Below are 25,352 nucleotides of genomic sequence, written 5' to 3'. Positions count from 1 at the left end.
GACGCTGCTGCCGCCAAGGCTTCATTCTTTTCCGCTCGCAGCATCGAGCTCTTTCTTCAGGCGCGCAACCTCATTCTCTAATAAAGATTTGTCAGTGTTAGCCTACGCAAGAGTTTGGTCACGCGCCTCTGCCTCCAACTCCAGGTCACGCGCCCGGCGCGCGTACTTGGCGGCATCCGCTTCTGCCACCTGCAGCTTCTCCCACGCAGCTTGCAGCTCATGCCCGCGCTTCACAAAAGCAGCGTTGGCACTTGCCCGGTTCTCGCTAAGTTCCGCTTGGAGTTTCTCAGCCCTCTCTCGGGCATCAGAAAGATTCCAAGCTGAAACTTTAGCCTCTCGCTTGGCCTCCACAAGGGCATCACGCACTTTTATATAATCATTGCGAAGCTCTTGGGAGGCAGCAAAGAACGCAGACCCAGCAAAAAGGTGGTCATTAAGCAAGTCCACGCGAGCGCGGTCCTCTTGAAACCTCCTCTCAGCCGGAGGAACAGAGTGAGCCCAGAAGTCTTCACATACGCCCATGGATTGAAATGAGCTATCTTCAGTGATATTCCAGCTCGGGCGGTATATGTGATCGGCTTCCTGCAAACACAAAGCAACGCAAAAGCAACGTTTTAGTCATCTAAACACTAATCTGGAAGTCCGCACAGCGGAGCAAAACAAACTTATACCTGCGGAGAGCCGGCAGAAAAGTCAGCGCCAGCCCCACGAGAAGAAGGCTGCGCCACGAAATCTCGTGGCGCTACAGGGCTTGCGCGGCCACCATCAGAGCCTTCAGAATTGACCTCCTCATCATCCTCTGTAACAGGTCTCTTCTCCTGCGACTTGGAAAAATCAAAAACAGTCTCACGAGGGCTGCGCGCAGGAGGAGGTGAGGGAGGTCTTGACGCCGTTAGATCAGCGCGTAAAATAGTCTCCTGCTCCTTAGTAATCCCAATGAGAGGAGATTCAGTGCTTGTTGGAGCAGGAGCAGAACTAACGGCGCCGGCGCTGGCGCCAGCAGTGCCACCAGCAGCTTGTGTGCCAGCTATAATTCCTATAAAAAAACCAACAAGGAGAAATGATTCATGACTTGATCTAAAAGAAAAAATCAGAAAATCAAAGCGCAATAAATACCTTGGCGCACCGCCGTCCGCGAATTGAGCATCGCCATGAAGTCCATTTTCCCCCTTTTCGAGGGTAAAACAGGGGACTTCAAAGCAACCTTCGGCGCAGCCTCGGTACCTTGCTGCGCCTGAGGTTGAGCCACCAAAGTCGCCGGCTCTACAAACATTTGAGTGAACAAAGCTTCATTAATAACTCTATCGGAATCACGCTCATAAAACCACAAAATATAAACAAAGTATACCTGTTGGAGAAGATGAAACAGCAGGCGCAGCGCCGCTTCCCTTGTCCGCCGCGCGAAGAGATGAGGTGGCAGCACCATACCTCGTGTGGACGGGAGGATTGCCCACACCTCGAGGCAAAGAAGACGAGGAAAACTTGGAGGTAAATCCCTTAGTTTTCTCAAGTCCCTTCGCTTGGGTAGGAGGAAGATTCTGGGCAACAGGGGCATCACTTTTCTTCTGTTTTTTACTGGCCCCTGCGCCAGTTTTGTCTTTAGCTTTGCGCTTGAGTTGTGGCACCTCAGCTGCTTCCTCCTCCACCTCCTCTTCCGCAAGCTCCAACTCATAGTTCTCGAGCGCATCTACAATACGTGCAACAGAAATGTTAACCAAATTTGGTATTCTAAAGGCATAAGCATAAGTACAAAGGCTTACCAGGCGCATCGCTGTCAAAGCAAAATTCTAAATCGACAGGGATGAACATATCATCGAAGCGATCGGGGAAAGCAACTTCCCCAGCGCTCAGCGCGACAGAGCCGCCCTCCATATGCTCGTCATAGGCGGCGTGGACGTATTCCTTGCTTACTGCATAAAACAAGACAAATGATATCAGCAAAACGAATTATATTCGCGCAGAAATAATGCAATGAGCTAATAACTCACCTAAGCCATCAACATGGACGACAGGCTCAGTCGCGCTGTCGGTCCACCTCTTGCTCATACCAACCCCCACCAGCGCCTCCTCGCAAATATTCTTGGCGGGGGATGGTTCAGCAGATAACTTGTTAACCCATGCGCCCGTTGGGTTCTTAAGAACATTCTCATCCGCGGGCGCAGAAGTGATCGAGCGCATGGTCATGCGGATGGGAATCACACCAGCCTTAATATAAAAAAATTATTCAGCCCAGTCATGAAGGCTTTTGAAGGAAACAGTGCAGCACTTAACCTTCTGACTGCGCGGTATGAATGAGAACCAAGAATCTTGGATTTTTGGCTTGTAAAAATATTGAAAGCGCCGAGGGGTGGGCTCTTCGCGCTGAGCTTTACACATGAACTCAAAATGAGTCATGCGCACTAGTCCACAAGGATGGACTTGGGATATGTGAATCCCATAAAACTGAAGGAGCGCACCCATAAACCTTGTCATCGGAAGACGAAGGTTACAGTGAGTGAAAAAGTGAGAGTATAAAGAGATATAGCCGGTGGGCGGATCTGCCGCCGTTTGCCCGGTCGCCGGGAGCAGACAGCTGTACTCAGGGAGAAAACCCTGAGAGGCGACGAGATTATCGAAGTCAGACTGTTTCAATTTGCAGGGAATCTCATCCCATCTCTTCACCGTTTTGTTCTTCCCCACCTCCTCCGACGAGGCCTCGGCAGCCCGTTTACCCTTGCCGGTCTTCTTCAAAGTGGACATAACCAACGACTTTACACGGCGTTTGCTGGGGGAAATTGTAGTGTCTGGGTTATCAGACATACAATTGTGAATCAAACAGTATGGTTACTTTAAGCACGGAAATCTGGAAGCAAAGGATAAAGGCTCTTAATCGGAATGAAAATTAAAGAAGAAAGAGCTCTGAAAATAACAATGAAGATGAAGAAAAAACCACTCAAAAGGCTTGCTTTTATAGGCCCAGGAGAGAGAAAGAAACAGGTAATGATCAGAGTTACGCTCACGCGCCCCGCTCGCAGGTGCAGGCCAACATGAGCGCGACACGTGTTCCTGACACTGTATGAGGAGACATGAAAGGCCACTGTAGCACCTCGAGCACACGAAAAGTCTGACACATAACGTCTCCATCTCTGACGCATATCAGCACCAACCAACCACGTATATGGACGATTCATTTCAACCAAAAGGATAGAATTTCGCGCAACGCACTTGTGAGAAATGAAAAAGAAAAGATAAACCCTATTAAAAAAGCAAACCATTAAGTCTAATATCTATCTTACCTCACTCGCGCGAGACAAGACACACATTAGACTGGGGGGCTTGAAGAGGTATGCACCCGCCTTAACATCGAGCGGGGCGGGTCAACCCACAAGATATAGACAAGAGGCTTGAAATCAGGATGTCATGAAGACGCAAAGCCAAAACCTATGCGCGTGGCGCATATCACATATGCTCACGCATCACATATACTCACGCATATCGCATATGCTCACGCATATCGCATATGCTCACGCATATCACATCTGCGCGTGGCGCATCTCACATATGCTCACGCATATTACATATGCTTGCGCATATCACATGCTCACGCATATCACATCTGCGCATGAAACATCTGCGCGTGAGAATAAAGAGAAGACCTCGCGCATCCCCAGGATAGGCGCATATCACACATGCACACAATCAACCACGTCCTTATCCAAATCAGGATAAGGACAACCATGATTGTGCTCATCAGACAACCTTCCAGAAGGTATCCTTTAAGGAATAAAGAATATGCTGATGTTGACAGTTGCCAATGAAGGGTGGACAACTCAGCAAAGCCCATGTGCTACCACGTGATTGCACATGGGTCAGGTGAAATACCTTGGTCAGAGAATAATCAATGAAAAAGCACCAGGTGTCCTAAGGACACGTGGCGCGAAGCAATAGGAGGAGGCCAAAAAGGCCCTAATTGGGTCTGAGCCCAATCATTGGAAACCCTAATACTATAAATACCACACCACCTCCACAGTGGGAGGTAAGCAAGAAAATATATTCTAAGTCCTTACTCACTTTCACATTCTTATCATCCTCTCCTACAATATCTTATTCTCACACCGGAGGGTTACCCCAAAGAGGACCCCTCTGTCCCTTTCTGAGGGGTAAGTTCACGGTGCTGCTCATTTTGTAGGTGGAAGAACTCATATTCCGGAAAACCATCGGTGATACAGCACACTAATACCCGAGGAACGTTGATCGTATATAAGTAAGTCGATCCACGCTTCTTCACACATACTTTTCCTTTCCTTTGTAACAACTTTCCATCTTATCCCATTATTATTTCCATGTATAAACGAAATAATTTAATCTAAAAATGAGCTATCCATATATCATAAAAATTAATAATTTCTGAGATTACAATACCCGCATACCTCTATAATCTATTGTCATATGTCATAGAAAACTTGTTAAAGTCGCTCATTTAACATACTTTAATATCACAAAATGCATGTCAAACACAAATCCATTATCGTGTAACAACTCTTGCTCGCATGTTATTCCTTTTGTTTTTAAACATAGTGAATATGCATTTTTCACTAACATTGGACACAAACAATCATATGTAACCTTAATTAATATGATTATTATTTATTGGAGCTAAGATGAATCATATATCAATGATCGAAGTTGCAAGTTTGAAACTGTGAAAACTATTCGAAAGGAAATGGTGGAACGAGTGGGAAGTTTTTCCACAGCGGAGGAGGGTGGAATTACAAATTTGTTAATATGTACAAGCTTTCCTTAGACAAGGACACAAGTGGAGACCCTGAAATGTAACATTTGTCAAGTTTCAATCTAATTTGTACATTTTGAAAGTTGAGGGGCCAATATGTAATTTTTCCAAAGTATACGTCAATGAAATATCCGGAGAGTTGGCTACACGGAATGCGTAGTATTTCTCATGGTCCATCTGTTATCTACAATAAGTATGTCGACTACAATGCCCACACGGATCATGTAGCTAGATGGCCTCAAGCTAGGTCCGTGTAGCGATTGAGTCAGAGAGTTGCCAATTTTGACAACAAGCCATAACATATCATACAACAATAGATGGTTATCCAAGTTGTTTGAGCCTTAAAATGAAGCCAGAAAGAGAACTCTCTCATGCATCCTTCACCTTGAAGTGATCCTAAAACACACACACGTACAAATCCTTTCCAGAGAGATATAAAGAGAGGTACAGAGAAAAGTGAGATTTCAACTCTTTGAAGCAATATCAAGCAGGACCTAAGCATGCAAGGTTCTGTCGAAACGTTTCCAAAAGTGCTTTTATCATATCCACGCCATGTCCAAGTTATTCTAGGTGTTTAGAAACTTGTTGAGGTAAGAACTTGTTTTTAACCCATTAGTTTCATAAGTTGGGTTTATAGTTCTTGGTGTGTGTAATGTCGTGATGTAAGTATTGACGTTTGAAAGAGTGGCTGTTAATTCACACAAAACCTTGTTTTAAATTTATAAAAATGATTTCTAATAAGACTAAACTATACACAAATAGGCAAGTGTACCTATCGTATATGTAAGACAGTATTGGTAAGAACCAAATATCGATCCATAGACACAAATGGTTTCTTATAATTAATCGTTGTTTTAGTTTAATTGGAGATAATAATCATTTAAAGGTGGTTTTTAAACTTTTTCTTTTTAATTTAAGATATATATATATATATATACAGGGAATGGTTAAATTAAAAACCTTCCTTAGTTGTAAAAACTTTGCAAACCCCATAACAGCCCTTGATGTTTCTAAATCAAGGGACCAAAATTAAAGTAAGATATTTGAATGAAATAGTAATATTATAATAGGCATCTGGACTTCAAAAGGTTAGTTTGGTCATAAATTTATAATCTCTTTCCTTTGTCCTTTTTGAGATACTCTCTCTCTCTCTACTGTCATACTTATCTCACTTTCCTTTTATCTTTTTGAAATCATATATTCATTTTCAACTTTCTTTCAATTAGAAATCTCATACCCACATTCGGAAAATGGTTTGATTTCTGTAAACTGAGCAACCAGTTAAACTCATTTGATACTTTCGTTACATTTTTTGTTTTAAATTAATATTTGATTAATAATATAGTTTTATTTTATTTATTGATGTTATTTTTACTAATTTGATTAACAATTTAAGTTAGACTTTAAATATGCTTATTTTTTTCTTTGTAATATGATGTTTAGTTGTGGTATAGTTATTTGATGGGTTAGACTAAACGTATACCCCTCTTTTACTTGTCATACCCCATACCCTAGACTTTCAATTCCCTAAAACAATTTTATTTGATATATTATTACCCTCTAACATTTTTTTAATTCTATAGTACAAAATTTGTGCAGTTTATTACGTAAATACATTATTTATTTTTTTATTTATTAACAAACATTAAAAAATTTGTTTTAGAGAAAATACAAACTATCTCCAAAACTATTAAAAAAACACTCTCTAAACAATGAAAACAATTATAGAAAAACATGTATTTTTAAATTATAAAAAATATTTATTTTAATTAAGAAATAAATGGTTTTTGTTTAAAAATTTGTTACTTAATTTTAAAGTATTTTTACAAATGTAAATATTTTTTTAATGTAAAAAATACTTTTATTTACGTAAAATATCTAAATTGTTTAAAAATTTGTTACATATTTAAAAAAAAACTTTAACAAATATAAATATATTTTTTTATAGTTATAGGGTACTTTCGCATATTTAAAAATATGTAAACTTGTTTAAAATTTGTTACATATTTTTTTAAAAAACTTTTACAAATATAAAAATATTCTTATATGTAAATTTGTTTAAAAATTTGTTACACATTTAATAAATATAAATATTTTTCAAGTTAAAAGTACGCTTACATATTTAAAAATATGTAAAATTATTTAAAATTTTGTTACCAATTTTCTATGTTACATTTTAACAAATATAAATATATTTTAACAATTGTTATTTTTTAGCAAGTATAAACAATGTGATAAAATGTAAACAATAACAATTGTTCTATGGTAAAATATAAAAACTTTTTTTAAAATTTGTTACAAATTTTCAAAAGTATTTTTACAAATATAAAAATATGTTTATATGTAAACAATAACAATGGTTCTATGATACGTACGTCTAATAAGAGTTTTTAATCGTGAAAGCATATGTGCGCAAAATGTGTATCATCATTTTTTTATTTTATTTGTTCAAAAAAATGTCATATTTATATTTTGTAGTTTTTTATATAAAAAATGTGCATTTGTATTATTCTAGAACTAATTTTGTTGCTTAGCTAAAATAATATGTATCAATTACAAATTACAGTGAGATTATAACTTTTTAAAGAAGCTTAAAAATTAATATCAAGAAACTAATGGTTAATAAATAATGGTTTATAAAAACTATAGGTTTCATATCAATTAATGATTAATAATAAATGTAGTGTTAGAATCATCAAACAAAAACTAATCAAACTCTACTATAAATAATTTATACTAAGAAACTAAAAAAATATTAAGTTTATTGAATATGTGTGGCTGCCAAAGTGTTTTCAAGTGTGAGACACGTAAACTAGTTTTTTTTTTTTTTTTTTTGAAAATTGACTTTCATTAAAAACAAACACAACCAACGACTATCACCAAGACGGAGAAAGACGCCGAAAATCAAAAACAACAATCACGTTACATCAAATAAACACCATCTTTTCCAATCCACTACCCCTATCTTAGATCTATTTTTGTACCAAAGAAAACCTAAAGATTTTATATCCGCAACCATTTCTACCACCTTAGTGTTCTTGCCCGAAAAAATCTTTTCATTCCTAGCCCGCCAAATCCTCCAACAAGTAATGATGACAATGCCATGAATAATCAATCTCTTGTTCCCCGTCGCACCACTAACCTTATGCACTTTCACCAAATCATTGACATGGAAAACAAAAGATCTAGGGATGTTGCACCAAGAACCAATCGCATTCCAAACGGCCATAGAAATGAAACACCCGGTTAACAAGTGCTCGAGCGATTCCTCATTACTCTCACATAAAGCGCAACTATGATCATCACAATGCAAATGACGTCTAGCTAAAGCCTCCTTGGTTGGAAGACTATCCAGAACGGCCCTCCACATAAAAATATTACATTTTTTCGGGACCCAATCGCTCCATTGAAAACCGAAACTCCCAGCATCCACAACGGACCGCACCATCCATCTTTTAATCGACGAAACCTCGAACTTTTTGCAGCTACCAACCGCCCAAGACCATGAATCTTCACGGTCAACCATCACCACCCCTTGAAGGAGATCTTCCAACTCTTGCTTCTCGATCACCTCCTGTTGGGAGCAAGGAGGTCTAAGCCAATCCCACACAATGCGACGAGAGGATCCAGTGACCACCAACCGATCTGCTAACAAGACATTTTTATGTTTTTCTACCGCATATAAGGACGGATACTTGTCCATAATCGGCGCCGAACCCAACCATAAATCCATCCAAAACCGAACTTGGCGACCATTCCCAACTGTGGCCCGGATCACTCTATTAAAACCCACACCATCAACCTTAAATTTGTTCCAAAGCATAACACAATTCTTCCAAACCCCGAGAACCCCATTATTAACCGGAGCAAGCCCCCAACAGCGCGAGGACCCGTGAATAGACAACACTACTCTTCTCCACATCGTGTGATGATCATTTAGAAATCTCCCAAGCCATTTAGTAATCAGCGCTTGATTATTAACTTCTAAACGAGCGATACCTAAACCCCCTTCTTTTATAGGTTTGGTGACTACCTCCCAAGCCACCCATGACATCTTCCTCACTTCATCCGAACCACCCCATAAGAACCTTCTCATCAAAGCTTCTAAATCATTGATAACCTTCTTGGGTGCCTTAAAAAGCGAAAAATAATAAGTGGGAAGACTATCCAGCACCGATTTAATAAGGGTTAACCGACCGGCAATAGATAACGAATTAACTTTCCATTTAGAAAGCCTCTTCTTGAACTTGGACACAACCGGTTCCCAATTAACCACCCTATTCATGTTAGCGCCAACCATAATCCCTAGATAAGAAAACGGAATTCTACCCGGCTTACAACCCATGAAACCAGCTTGGATATCGATCTCACCATCTTCTACACCTACTCCAAATAACACTGATTTATGGAGATTAATCTTTAGCCCCGAACACAAGTAAAATATGTGAAGAATACGTTTCAAGTTATCAAAATTAAAAGAAGACCACTCTCCCATAATCATAGCATCATCCGCATAAAAAAGATGGGATAAAGTAGGACCTTCATTAGGAAGAGTAATACCATGAAACGCACCTATATCACAGGCTTGTTTCAACATACCTGAAAAAGCCTCCATCAGAATAATAAAAAGAAAAGGCGATAGCGGGTCACCTTGACGAATGCCTTTATGACACCCAAATTCGAATGTAGGAGATCCATTAACAAGAACAGATGATCTGGTCGCCAACAAAATACCACTAATCCAATCACACCAGACCGAAGGAAAACCCAACTGAGAAAGAACCGACAACAAGAACTCCCAATTCACATTATCATAGGCTTTATCGAAGTCAATCTTGAACATAAAAATTCTTCTCTCCCTCTTCTTAGCCCAAGCAATAACCTCATTAGCCACCAAAGGGCCATCAAGAATATATCTCCCGGATAAGAAAGCCGACTGATGCTCTGAGACAATCTTATTCATAACCGTTTTGAGTCGATTCACTAACACCTTCGACACAGTCTTTAAAATACAACCAATGAGACTTATCGGTCTAAAATCCCCCAAAGATGACGGATTGTTTACCTTAGGAATTAAGGTGATAAAAGACGATCCAACCCCCGAGCAAAAACTTTTAACACTATGAAAATGATCAAGAATATCCGCAAAATCCTTCTCGAACAACTCCCAAAAAAACCGAATGAACCTAAAATTAAAACCATCCGGCCCAGGAGCTTTGTCACTACCACATTCAAAAACCGCCTTCTTGATCTCATGCACGGAAAAATCACTGATCAAAAAATCCGCCTCCACCGAAGACAAGATCGAAAACCCATAACCAATCAACCGAGGCCGATGTGTAATAGATTCTTTAAAAATACGAGCAAAGAAACGCAAAACTTCCTTTTTAATGAGAACCGGGTTTGTTTCCCACGCCCCATTCACTTCCAAACCCGGAAAATAATTTGAAGCTTTACGTTTATTAATAAAACCGTGAAAAAATCGAGAATTTTCGTCTCCATGAATCGCCCAATTACACCGAGCCTTTTGCTTCAAATCCCGGTAATAATGATTATCCAACTCGCCTAGCCGTCTTTTAATTTCGCTTAAAGACCATGTCTCTTCTTCCAACAAATCCCGAACCTCCATGGTTTGGTCCAAATCACGCAACTCTTGCTCCAATAAAACCCTTTCCTCCTTTTCTTTGGCTTTACAATCGATCACCCATCTAGAGATAGCATCACGCAAAGCTTTAAATTTATACAACAATCTCGCGTCCGGAGAACCATGAAACGAGCCATCAACAAGCGTCTTCTTAACCAACGTCCCAAAATCCTCTCTACCAAGCCATGAATTGAAAAACCTAAACGGTTTGGGACCATAGTTCTTGGAAGAACCAATTTTCAAAACCAACGGACTATGATCCGGCTTATTCCTTTCGAGAGCAATATACTCCGCACACGGCCATTCCATAAAGAAATCCCAATTAACGAAGATTCTGTCAATACGGCTTAATTTATTTCCTGCAACAAAAGTAAAACGCCTCCCTTTCAAGGAGTACTCTTGAAGATCCGAATCAATAAAATCGTTAAACTCATTGGCCTCGCCTACATTAAACAAAGAATTCCGCCTATCCTCGGCACACCGAACCGAGTTAAAATCTCCTGCCACAATCCACCTCCCATTACCCTCCCCGATCAAATCACGAATTTCCCTCCAAAGTGCTCGTTTAGTAACTAAATTTTGAGGAGAATAAACATTGAGAATATGAAACAAGCTACTCTTTCCTTTCACAGTGCCCGAAACTAGAAGCCAATTATTATTCTTGACCACCCTTTCCATACGAAAGACTTGGGAATCCCAGATCGATAATAACCCACCCGACCTTCCAGACGAAGGAACCCAATCAAAAGAATACTCACCATAACCCCAAAACCGTCCCACATCCACAGAATCCAAGGAAACAAATTGCGACTCTTGTAAAACAATAAAACTAACCTCATGATGGACTCGAAGACCTCGAATCCAATCGGCTTTGCTAGAACTCCCTAACCCACGAATGTTCAGAGAAAAAACATTCATTGAACACCTTCTTGATAACCTTCGGAAACAAGAACCTCTTTAACATTAGAAACAAAATCTTGCAAATTCTTAACACCTAACGCCTTACTCAACTCAATGGTCTTCTCCAACTCCACCTCAATCGGACCTTGGTGTTGCACCGGATCAATACCTCTACCAATCATCGAGGGCTCCGCGGTCTCTCCCTCGATGTCTCGAACCACCTCCTTATTAGTAGACAGCCCTTTGTTAAGATCTGGCGTTAAGAACACTCCTTCAACACCTGTCTCGATACCCCTAGTAACATCCGAAGGCACGTGCATAATACCGATAAACCTATCAAGATCAAACATATCTTTATCCTCCCTTGGTCTCTTCTTAGGACGCTCCCTAGAACCACTACCCCCACTCCGATTAGAAAATAAAGACTTCCGTCTAAACTTCTTATGTCCCTTGTATTTCAACACAGAAACATTTGTACTATCAACGTTACCATTCTCGACCGCCTCCTCATTAGAATGATCATAAGAGTTCGAAAACTCACCGACCATCACGTTAGAATTATCGTTCACACAACCATCCAACCCATTAACAACATGTTCCCTGACAGAAAACTCATTAGCTTGAGAACATTCGCCCTCTTCACGATGCACATTATGAAACTCATCCTGCACAATATTATCATCACACTTATCCTCCTCCGGTAAAACGGAACCATCATCCTCTTCATACTCTACTACACATTCCGGTATCCATTCCCCAACATCTTCATCCACACACACTTTAAAAATTTCCCCCCTCCAATTAATGTCCACCCGATCCACAATCCGTTTGCACTCTTTACTCAACACACCGATGAGAGTATACGATAAGTTGTTCTCTTCACCTGATAAGGAAGCCGATTGAACCACCTTGCCAAATCTGCTTCCAATCAAATCGAATACCTCGTCTAACACCAACTGAGCCGGAACCCCATGAACTTGGAGCCAGGCGATCCGACCCTCCTCCACACTAGTTCTATCAGACCAAGGTTCTAAAAACTCAAACCAGTCTGACCATTTGTCTTTATCATTCAGGAAGGCATCCCTATCCCCACTAACGTAGAATACCAACACCACTGAAAGCCCTCCCAGATACTTAATATCTAATGATCTCCAACCATGCTTCCGAACCAACTTTTTCAAAGAAGTTAACGTGTGAAGATTCACCACCCTCCCCGTAAGAGCACATCCCTTCCAATGAGAAAACCGTTCCACCGAATCATCCACCTTAATCTCATCTACTTTGTTCCGATTTAACAAAGAATCAACAAAGGAACGCCCATTACCAACTGATGCATAAGGAACCCCATTCCTATCGGATCCTTCGGAACTAGGGTTTGCTTGACCACTAGGTTTTGCATGACTATTAACAGGAACCGAGGCCGTCTTCCTCCTATTACCAGAATCGGGTCTATCTAGATTCTCACCATCCACAAACCGAGCAATCGCAATAAACAACTTATACGAACCGATCCATACATCTGATAACTCATCTCCCAACCGTTTGACATCTTTCACCTCGGAAAACGATACGAAGGCAAACCTCTTGCCCCATTTATCTAGCTTCCTAGCTATATAGGAACCTTCGTAACGACCAAAGCTACCCATAACATCTTTTAAGTCTTGCGAAGAACACTTTGGGGGAAGATTTGAGACAAAAAACTTCGATAAAACCTTGTTATTACCTTGAGCCTGATGATCATTCCGTTTCCCTTTCCGATTACGTGGTTGTTCCCATTCTTCTGAATCCATGCCGCCGTGGATCGCCCGAGATTTTCGGAGCTAGGGTTTGGTTTTAGACAAATCTTGAAGAAATAAACATGCCAAGGTAGATGGTAGATGGTTGTGGGGGTGGCAGTGGCGAAGCAGTGTGCGGCGGCGGTGATGTCGGAAGAAAAGCAACGCGGTCTGCTGGGGTTAGTGGAGGAGCGGCGACGGCGGCTAGGGGAGGAGGCAGGGGATCGGCGGCGGCTAGGGAGGTGGAGGAGGATTGGTAGCGGCGGCTAGGGGAGGTGGCCGACGAGGCGGCGGCTAGGGGAGGAGGCAAAAGGAGAAACCGGATTAAACTAGGTTATGCCCTTATGTGAATAGGCATTTAGTATCATTTAAATGAATTAGTACTTGTTTCTGTTTAGTTTTCTTTGTTGGACTTTTAATAAAGTCTTGTATCTCGTTGGAAACTTCAAGAAATATTAGAAAACCTAAGAAATAAAAAAAACATATTAACTAATTTAGGAATATAATATTGGTTATATGAACAATCTGACACAAGTTTCTGAAAAAAAAAAAAGACAAGTGATACATAAAATAATTGAAAGTCATTAAAAAGGAATAATGAATTTTCCTAAATAACCTTGAAGACAAATGAAAAAGTTGGTGGAGTATGATAACGTGAACAATTGTGGACCTTTGGTTGGGTTTTCATAGTTTTTATAACTTAATGGGGTTTTCAATTCAAACATCCCCTATATATATACATATATATACATATATAATAGGTGACGAGTAGATAAGTTTTTAAACGAGAAAATCAATAATCAAGGGTTACCATCTTAAATCAATAATTAATTTATTATTTATTAAGTAATTAAAAAAATCAAGCTCAAACTTTGAAGCTCAAATACATTGTTTTGTGCCATTAAATAACCAAACGAAATCAACATGTATAACCAATTAACCATAATAGATCGGTCATCATTTATATAGTTAAAGGGTGTTTGGGATTTTACTTATTTTAGCTCCTTATAACTTATCAATAAGTTAATAAGTCACAGTATAAGTAATCCCAAATACCTTATTATTCATCAAAAAGTTAATAAGTTATAAGTTGACGAAAATAAGCAATCCCAAACAACCCCTTAATTAACCAATTCATAGTTTAGTTATGGTTACTATTTTGGCCAACTTATCCCCTTCTTTCTCTCCCCTCTCCTCTCCTTCTTCCTCACAAACCTCGATTGTCGGACTTCACCAACTCTCTCATTTCGCTCTCGACATCACTTCTTCCCCTAGTCGCCAAGTCACCCAAGCACCACAACCCCCACCGTTTTGGGTTCTCTCACGAACTCCCCTGACCGAAGTTGAATCGTCAAAGCTCTTGCGATTTAAAAGTTAGGATCGGTGCGTAAGAGTCCCAGCCGGTCAATAATCAAATCGGAGTCGGTACTTTTGTAATCTACGTATCATACGCGGTCCAGACCAATAAAGAATACGTACAGGACAAGTGCATGTATTACACTAATATTACTTAATAATGAAGTTGTTGATGACGAGTCGCCACATAGATTGTTATCCATTTTGTTTTTAGGACTTATATATGTGGGTCATACAGCCACTTTATAATATTATTGCTGAAAAAATGTTCAACCCACGACAATGACATCATAACGTGTTACTTGCCCAACAAATTAAACAACATCAGGATCTCAATTTCAAAATGCACCCCCCTCTTATACAATTTTTTAAGGTACAAGATAAAATATTTTTATTGTCTTTTCCGGATCGGTTCCGGGTATGGCTCCGGGGAAAATCCTATACCATGTCGTACCCATGGGTCGGGTACGGTTAGGTACTGGTTCCGGGTCATGTCTGGAACCAGGTATATTGTGTCTTTTTTCCTCAACAATGTATTATATTACTTAGAATTTTGTTATATTTTGCAACTCATTGTATTTTTGTATCCTTCCTAGAATTAAAACCACCACCTCTTAAAATGATTAAGAAAAACCCATCATCAAAACGAATGTAATATTGAAGGCAATTAATTTTATGATGTTGGCTGTTAACAAATAATAAATAGCACGACACAATTGGATATAACATATGATTATCATATAAAAAGGGCACAAAAGAGCGTGACATCGACATAGCTTTGTGGTGAGCCATACCGACTTAACCCAACACCGCGTGAACCGTAAATTGAGTAAATTTTTTCTTCACATTTATACAACTTGCTACATTTTGCAATGTTTTATATGGTTATAAGTTGAACCTAGTGAAGATGGTTCATTCCTTTCATATACATAAAATTTTTAGTACGAATAATAAGCCAAGACATTTCACATAAATAGATTATTATTTTATTTAAACAGCTGACAATTTAGGTTTGAGTTCGGGTCAGCTTGGCTCGATTCAAGATCCTAACGAGCTAATATTGAGTAGCTCACAAATGACTTTACTCATTTGCAACTCTATATTGATAGCTTATATGAAAGATGATACAAAATTATAAACAAAAAAATGTACACTAATAAGCAAAAGAGTATCATCGACGAACACTTCCCTCAGTAACTCGTAGGTGATTGTGGACTAGTGGTTACCAAGAATGATCTGTATGTAATAATATTTCGTCTTTAATATGAGAGTGGCAATAAGTTTACCAAGGGATAATCGAGGGTTTACTGATAACTACTTTAGCGATGGTTTACCAACAAGTCTTACCCGGTTGCCAGTAAGTCTGCAACGATGGACATACATTACTAACGGACAATCCATGGGGTAATGTTGCTTTGTTATAAAACAATATATCCTGTTTATTTGGATTTTCCGGTAAATTAAAAAAACAATTAAAAAGAAAATATAGAAATTGGTGAATTATTTTTTTGTCACACGAACATTAAATATACGACGTTTATTGTCGCCTTGGTCTCGCTCCCTCCGGATATTTTTCATGTCTCCTCACTGTTTCATATCATCTCCCGTATTTTCTCTTGTCCTGCTTGTTCAACCTACTACTCATTCCGCATATGGTTTGATAGTTTTAGGGTGTAATTGTTTTGTTATTTATAGGCAAAAATACTAACGGAGTTTCCATTGCTCACATCGATACTCGCCTGAAAAGTCTGCATGGGAATCCTATCGAATAGGCTGCTCGAGAACCCCATAAGAAATCTAATCAAGTATTACTGGTGAGTTGCTCATCCGTAATGCTTTCCCACCAACCAAACAACATTTTGAAGTGTAGCGTAAATTTTATAATAATTTTAACTTTTTATTTTTAAGACTCTCCACGAGGAATACCCGGTAATCATATCCAAATTACTACAACTTGCTTTTAGTTTATGAACAATGAACAAGAACTTAAATGGAAGGAACGAGAGTTCTAAATCACAGGCTAATGGGTTATCTTCTTGGTATCTGCTTTAAAATTAATTAAAACAACTTAATTAATTTATTAAATAATACACCTTTTAAGTTTGCTTACTTTAAAAGGAAGTCTAAATCTGAAGTGAATTCAAATTTGTGTTGCTATCAATTTACGCGGTAACCAAAACATGAAGTACTTACTAGCTTTGTTAATGAACCACTAAATGTAAATTCTATATTTATACTTGCTGAAGTTATACAAAATATTAAACATGTAAATATGTTATTTGCTAAACTGTAATTTTATTTATGTTTTTCTATATACTTTAATTAAAACTCCCAAGAGAAAATAAACTAATATTTAAATAGGAAATTGAAAAAATAAGAAAGAAATCACATAATCACATCAAAGTGTAATTTTGTGTTCTTGTTATGTGTTTCTATTGGTGGCAGTGGACGTGCACAAAAAAACCGGTTCCAGAACCTAACTGGTGGAACCGAACCGGAACCGGTTCCAGTTCCAACCCGGTTGGTACAATACCCGGTTTGGGTATTTTTGTACCCAAAAATCGTACCCGGTTCTCCTATTTGTATGTCAGTATCAGTTCCAACCCGGTTCTTAATTGGAACCGGTTCGGTTCGTACCTGGAAAAACCAGTTCCGACGGGTTTTTTTTGAAGGGTCAAACAAAAGTCAAACTAGCCGTTGGAACCGGTTCCAACGGTAATATAGTCGTTGGAACCGGTTTTTTAGACACCAATTAGCCGTTGGAACCGGCTCCAACGGTAATATAGCCGTTGGAACCGGTTTTTGAGACAGTAGATCCGTTGGAACCGGTTCCAACGGTAATATAGCCGTTGGAACCGGTTTTTGATGCCCAAACCTATATATAACTTGTTTCCACCACTTGTTTCACCACCAAACTCAAAAACAAACTAAAATACTACTCCTTTAGCAAACCCGTTCCTTTACCCTACCATCCAACTAAATATTATTATGGCACCCATCAAAAAAACTAACAAGAAGGCTAAGAAGAGTGCTTTTGTTGCCCCCATTCCTGTTACGGAGGACCCAAGGGTTGTTACGGTAGTCAACCATAACCGCAACCAAGACATATGGAAGAATTGGGATTTGATTGTGGATGACGAAGGTTATCAAAAGGCTCGTTGCAAACTATGTGGTTCAATATTAAAGCACGATTCCAACTCTACTTTGAGAAAGCACATCGAGAAGCCATATTGCAAGGCGTTGAAAGGGATTGGCACGACCGATCAAATTGACTTGGGTAAAGATGGTACACTATTTCGTTACAACACGACTCAAGTTCAAGATAGAATGGCAAAGTTCGTTATTCAACGAGGTTTGCCGTTTAACCACTTTGATGACCCGGAGTTGACGTCGTTGATTCGCGAAACTCTACAACCGAGATACACACATGTAAGTCGTACTACCTTAAGACGTCATTGTATCAGGTTGTGGGAGTGTGCTAAAAAAGAGTTAATCGAGTCTTTTCATTCTTTAGAAGCCATGGTTAGTTTAACTACCAATGTTTGGTCGGCACCACACGGGTTGCCCGAATCATACATATGTGTCACCGCTCATTGGGTTGATCCGGTGACATGGCAATTGATGAAACGCACCATCGCTTTTGAAAACTTCCCGTTCCCACATACCGCCGAAAAATTGTTTGAATTACTTGATGAAGTTATAACGACTTACAACTTGAGAAATAAAATATTTTCGATTTCGTTTGACAACGCTTCAAACAATACTAAGGCGGCTGAAAAATTTATCATTAAATATTCACCACCTTGTTTCGGGGATTTTTTTCATGTCCGATGTGTTGCACATATCATCAACTTGGTTGTTCAAATATGTCTTGACAATGAAAACATTTGTGATGATTTAAAATACTTTAGACTTATGTTACAAGATGTCTTCAAAAGTGGTAAAAGAAGACATCTTGAATATAAGAACTATTGCAAGTCGGTTGAAAGAAAGTATTTGGGGCCGAATTGGGACGTTCCAACCCGTTGGAACTCAACTTGTCATATGTTAAAGTGTGCTTTTGTCCAACACCAAACTTTACAAGCTTTTCATAACAATCTTGTTGAAGAACGCGAGGCCGATATGTTTCCGGAAAGTGTTTGGGTCCAAGTCGGTTATTTGTTGGAGTATCTTGACGTGTTCAAAAAGTCAACAACAAAATTATCGGGAGTCTATTACCCTACTAGTTGTTGGGTTTTGCAAGAATTGTACTATATGTCTTGTGTTTTTAAAAGCTTTGCGGAGAAGAACAAACTCTTCGAAAATATTGTTGCGGTGATGAAAGAAAAGTTCATAAAATATTTTGAAAACATACCGCCAGTCTTTACTTGTGCCGCCGCATTAAACCCCTATTGGAATGTTAATGGGGTTGAAACAACGATTGAGGAAATATTCGACAACTTAGGTATGCACGAGATTGACCCGAAGTTGTCGACGGAAGCGAAGGACAAGTTCAACAAAAACCTTCAAGACCTTTATGACCATTATTTTCAAATGTATGGTCCAAGCATGAGATCGTCTTTTGTGAAAAAAACAACAACTAGTAGGCCGTGCAATGACCCACTTATAAACTTGATGAATGGGATTCGTGAATCGGCATCTAAGAGGCAAAGAGGAAACACACCAAGTAGCGAACTTGGTCGATATAGTGGAGCAAACTATGTTGAGGGCGCAACGGTCGACGAAATTCGCAATATTGATTTGTTGGCTTGGTGGAAAGGTAAACAAAACGAATTTCCCATTCTATCCGCCATGGCTCATGATTTGCTTGCCGTACAAGCCTCAACGGTTGCTTCCGAATCGGTTTTTTCTCTTAGCGGGAGGGTGTTATCTATGCGAAGAACAAAACTAACTCCCGAGTCTTTAGAGGTTTGCATTTGCCTAAAGGACCATTTGGATGCGGTGGATCGTGTACAACACAAGGCGAACTTTGAAGACGAAATACCAATAGAGCGTCATATTCATGATGAGGAGGCGGAGGACGGGGTTTCTTCCGATAACGAAGACGAGGGTGAAGACGAGAATGAAGACGAAGAAGAGTTGTAATTATTTGTTTTGGTAAAATTATTTGTAACTTGTTCAACTAATATTTAGTTTTGATTTGTTTTATTTTAATTACTTTTGTTACTCATGATTAATTTTTGTTACTTTTTTAATAACGACGAACATTTTATTTATTTAAAAAATAACTATTACAAACATTATTAAAACATAAACGATACTAAACATAACAACTAAAACATAAAAAACAAAGTCCGTCGTTTTAATCCGGGAATACTTATTTTTGGGTTGTAGAGTCGGACGACTTTCCCACTTCCGTTTTTTTAGCTTCCAAACTTCTTTTCTCTCGACAAGACTTATTCGTATGTTTTCGTAATATCGAGTTGGACCCTGCTTTAGGAAACTTCGAGCAATATTTGCAACGTGCCAACTCATGTGAGTCGGTCATGAGACACAAATCATAATGAACCCAAACATCGGGGCATCTTGTTGTTTCGATCACCATAACAACGTCATCATTAGTTGCCATTTGTTGTCGGTTTAAGGTTAATTGTGGTTTGAAGTGTGTTTTATAGTTTTGGAAGTGGTTTAACAAGTACACAAACAAACCTTGCTATTTAGAGTAAAAAAATAACCTATTTATAGTTAAAAAACCGGTTCCAACGGTCAAAAACGGCTATATAGCCCTTGGAACCGGTTCCTAACGGCTATGATATTTAAATTTCAAAAAAAACCGGTGGAACCGGTTTTTACGTAAAAACCGGTTCCGGTTCATACCCTCCCCGGTTCTTAAAAGTTAGCATATCTAGGCATCGGTTCGGGTCGGGAACCGAACCGGTTCTTGATTGGAACCGGTGCCATTTTACAACCCGGTGTGAAAAAACCGGTTTCGAACCGGTTCGGGTTTTCCAGTTGAACCCGATTTGTGCACCTCTAGGTGGCAGGGGCAAATTCAATGTTGGATTAGGGGAAGCATTGATACCCATTTAAATTCGTATTCTCTTGTATAAATCTTATCTTATCTTATCTTACTACACTAATAAAAGAAAATGTTGAATCTTAGGTGTCAAGCATACATTTATCTTAATTTCTAATCTCTCATCTCATTCATTCTATCTATCATGGGTCATGGATCAAAACCATTTAGTTAATTGGGTTGTCAACATTGATAACCCAATTAACTAAATGGTTTTGATCCATGACCCATGATAGATAGAATGAATGAGATGAGAGATTAGAAATTGGGTTATCAAAACCGTTAAGTAAATGAGAAATTAAAAAAAAAATACTTTTTTATCCCTGACTTAATGGAAAAAACAAATGTGGTTAACGAAAAGTACTAAAATAGCATGATCTTGGAAATGTCATGTATTGATTTGCAAGAAATTTAAAGTTGCGTAGTTGGTCAAACTTCAAGAATGAAAATGACACTAAACTTAATAATGAATAAAATCCACACTATGTTATCAAATTTGAAATATTTATGTCAACATTAATTTTTCCTTCAATGGTGATTAGAACGTTGTATGGGAAGCATATCATGTAAAACTATGCTCAAATGAAACAAAATATACACAAAATTGAATGGGTTAACATGTTATTTTTATGTTGTCATTATGACAAAGTCGAGAAGCCCTCTGAAACGTATCAAAATCTTTTTTATGGTGTAGCTCAGAAAAACATAGTTCTTGAAGAACATCTATTGCTATAATTTAATATCCTACTTTCCTTTGATGAGTGGTAAATTAATAAATATATCAATAAAGGTAACGCCTCTTTTGTGCTGAGTGGTTAGAACTACTATCGTATGAGAAGTTTTATTTTCGAAATTAGTTCATAACCAAAATTCTTTTAATTATACATATATGCATCGAGAATGACTTCTTCAATAGAAAAAAACATTCTCGGGTATGATTTTGCACGGACATTTTTTTATTAAGTTCATTTAAAAAAATCATTTTGTGATATAAATAAAATCAATTTATGTACACATTGTATAGATATAAACACAGATGTAATATACGCTATATAATTATTTGTTTTACTTATAATTTTATAATTTGAATTATCTCGTGTGTGACACTTGCCCTAAAACTAGTTAACTTATATACCATTTTATAAAGCGACCTCAAAATATGTTATATATGCCGACTAATTTGGTGTTCAGTGTTCACATACCAAATAATTATATGCGTGTGAAGCATTGTTACATGACATTCTATACGAAGTTTCATAGCAATCTCCTCAGTTTCGTATATATATAAAAGGGGGTAATCCATCCTTTAGCAGAATATATAAACTTATAAACCTCCTCCAATATCTTAAATAAATCCCTTTAGCCTTTTGTCATTTTTTGCAGAAAAAAAAAACTCCAAAAATGGTTGCAGAAAGTATGATCATGTTTACCAAAGCCAAAAAACGATGGCGACGCGCATACTTCACCGTGTATTTTTCAAACACCATGGTGTCGATCGCCAAAAACGTCATCTCCAAGGCACTACCCGTCTCAGAATTTTAACATATTCCGTTATTGAAATCATCCAACAAAGTGACGGTTCCAAGGCTAGTATTAATAATATTAATGAGGTGTTTGATCATTTCTACACTATTGATCAAACAAAACGCGTTAATACTGTACAAAACAAAGATTTGGAAACGCTTCGCAGGTTTGATGGTGTCAAGGGTTTAGCAAAAACCCTTGACACTCATCTTGACAATCGAATCAGTGATCGAGATTTAAGCGAAAGGATAACCGTGTTTGGTTCCAATACTTACGAGAAACCCCGTCCAAAGGGTTTGTTTTATTTTGTGGCTGAGGCGTTTAAGGACGTCACGATTCTCATACTAATGGGTTGTGCGGTTCTTTCTCTTGGTTTTGGTATCAAAGAAGACGGGATCAAAGAAGGATGGTATGAAGGCGGAAGCATACGTGTCGCTGTGTTTCTAGTTATTGTGGTGTCTGCGATTAGTAACTTCAGACAGGAGAAACAATTTGACAGCTTGTCAAAAATCAGCAATAATATAAAGATTGATGCCGTTAGAGAAGGAAGAAGGCAAAAGATATCTATATTTGATATAGTCGTTGGAGATATCGTTGTCTTGAACGTAGGAGATCAAATACCAGCAGACGGGCTGTTTATTGATGGGCATTCGTTGCTAGTAGATGAGTCCAGCATGATAGGCGAGAGTGAGCAAATAGAAGTAAACGCTACCACTAATCCGTTTCTAATCTCCGGTGCTAAAGTCGCTGACGGGCATTGTTGGATGCTCGTCTTATCAGTCGGGATGAACACCGCTTGGGGAAGATGAACACCATTACAATCACGCCTCAACAAACTAACTTCTGCGATCGGAAAGGTAGGTCTTGCAGTTGCTTTCCTAGTTCTGGTAGTTATGTTAATTCGTTATTTCACGGGAAACACGGAAGATGAAAATGGTCACAGAGAGTATAATGGGAAACAGACAAGCATAAACAAAATACTAAATTCGGTTACAGATATATTCTCGGCAGCAGTGACCATAGTGGTGGTGGCCATCCCAGAAGGTCTACCACTAGCGGTCACCCTTACACTTGCATACTCTATGAAGAGAATGATGGCTGATCAAGCGATGGTCAGGAAGTTATCCGCTTGTGAAAGAATGGGTTCAGCAACGGTTATATGCACCGATAAAACCGGGACTTTGACTATGAATCAGATTACCGTAACAAAGTTCTGGTTTGGTCTCGAGTTCGTGGAACCACATTCTTGCAATGCCATATCCCTACAAGTCCTTGAACTTCTCCGGGAGGCGGTCGGATTCAACACAACAGGTACTGTTTTCAATAACGTTTCACAAATGGTACAAGAATACTCCGGGTTCCCAACCGAAAAGGCGATTTTATCATGGGCGGTTGAGGTTTTGGATATGGATATGGAGAAACTGAAACAAAGTTCGACTGTTCTTCATGTCGAAACTTTTAACTCGAAGAAAAAACGAAGTGGGGTTTCGATTAGGAGGAAGAACGACAACACTATTCATGTTCACTGGAAAGGAGCTACAGAGATGGTACTAGCAATGTGTTCAAAATATTATAACAGCAACGGGCAAAAATGATAATCGATAGCGATTCAAGAACGCATTTGGAGAATATAATCGAAGGAATGGCAGCAAGTAGTCTCAGGTGCACTGCTTTCGCACATAAAGAGGTTTTAGAAGGTATGGATTATCACACATTAACCGAAGAAGGGTTAACATTGCTCGGGATTGTCGGGTTGAAGGACCCTTGTAGGCCCGGATCCAGAAAAGCTATAGAAACTTGCAGGTTTGCAGGAGTTGAAGTCAAGATGATAACTGGTGATAATGTTTACAAAGCAAAAGCCATAGCCACCGAATGTGGAATACTTGAATCGGGCCAAGAAGTATGTGAAGACGAAGTGGTGGAAGGTGTCCAGTTTCGTAATTTCACAGATGAAGAAAGAATGCAAAAGGTTGACAAAATTCGTGTGATGGCAAGATCTTCACCTTTTGATAAGCTTTTAATGGTAAAATGCTTGAAACAAAAAGGACACGTGGTGGCAGTTACCGGTGACAGGACAAACGATGCACCAGCACTCAAAGAAGCCGATATTGGACTTTCAATGGGAATTCAAGGAACCGAAGTAGCCAAACTGAGTTCTGACATTGTCATCTTGGATGATGACATTGCTTCTGTTTCAACCGTATTGATGTGGGGACGATGTGTGTACAATAACATCCAAAAATTCATTCAGTTTCAGCTCACGGTAAATGTAGCAGCTCTTGTTATTAACTTCATTGCAGCAGTAACTTCTGGTGGGGTCCCTTTAACTGCGGTTCAACTCTTGTGGGTGAACTTAATCATGGAAACTTTGGGTGCACTTGCACTTGCAACAGAAGGCCCACTAGAGAACTCTTGAACAAACCGCCTGTGGGTCGGGTCGAACCGCTCATAACTAACATCATGTGGAGAAACCTATTGGCACAAGCCATTTTCCAGATTACCGTTCTGTTGACGTTCCAGTTTAAAGGTAAGGCGATATTCAATGTCGACGAGAGGGTGAAGGACACAATAATTTTCAATACTTTCGTGTTATGTCAAGTGTTTAACGAGTTCAACTCGAGGAAGCTGGAGAAGAGAAATATATTCAAAGGTATACACAAAAACAGACTGTTGGTATAATCGGCATTACTATAATCCTTCAAATTGTGATGGTCGAGTTATTGAAGAAGTTTGCGGATACAGAAAGATTAAACGGTATGCAGTGGGAATTTGTATTGGTATAGCAGCTTTATCGTGGCCTATTGGATGGGTTATGAATTTGATACCAGTGCCTGATAAACCATTTCTAAGCTACATTAGCACTAAGTTACATTACAGTTGTCAATAGTACATGAACTTTTATAGCAGTGGTATGTTATCTTCATTGTAAATACTTGCATTATGATTATATAAGAATATTATTATGGTTTGTTCCTACACTCTTTGTTTCTGGCTTTCATATTCAGTTATGAAGTGAACACAGTATGACAGTTCGATCTTACATTATAGATGCATCATTGAGAACATGTATGCAGTGAATATAAAGACGCATTCACATAACAACTATATGAGAAAACCAGCTTTCCATTAGGAATTTGCAGCCTAACTTATTGGTATTATGCAAAAAGGAAAGCATATCATATTTCTTTCTTCTAAAGTAAAGAAGGCAAAGCACTTAATATATTTATGTAACAACAAATACAAGATTTAAAATACATTAAAAATATTCTTTGTAAAGGGTACATATATACACCAGCAAGAACACCAGGCATGTAAGGTGTACACTATAAGGGGCCACAATGACACTCACAATTTATAACATGTTTG

General features: G+C 38.8%; 1 pseudogene; it reads left to right on the top strand.

Annotated features, from left to right (window-relative positions):
* Nucleotides 1-21,863: 21,863 nt before the first annotated feature.
* Nucleotides 21,864-24,873, top strand: LOC143601195 (calcium-transporting ATPase 12, plasma membrane-type pseudogene; annotated as a pseudogene).
* The last annotated feature ends 479 nt before the right edge of the window (nucleotides 24,874-25,352 follow it).

The sequence above is a fragment of the Bidens hawaiensis genome, unplaced genomic scaffold (assembly GCF_021521415.1).
Source record: "Bidens hawaiensis isolate Kalapana, Puna unplaced genomic scaffold, B.hawaiensis_p1.1 tig00055867_1, whole genome shotgun sequence".
NCBI lineage: Eukaryota > Viridiplantae > Streptophyta > Magnoliopsida > Asterales > Asteraceae > Bidens > Bidens hawaiensis.
Note: the sequence above shows the minus strand (reverse complement) of the source record. Positions and strands in the feature narration are given on the sequence as shown.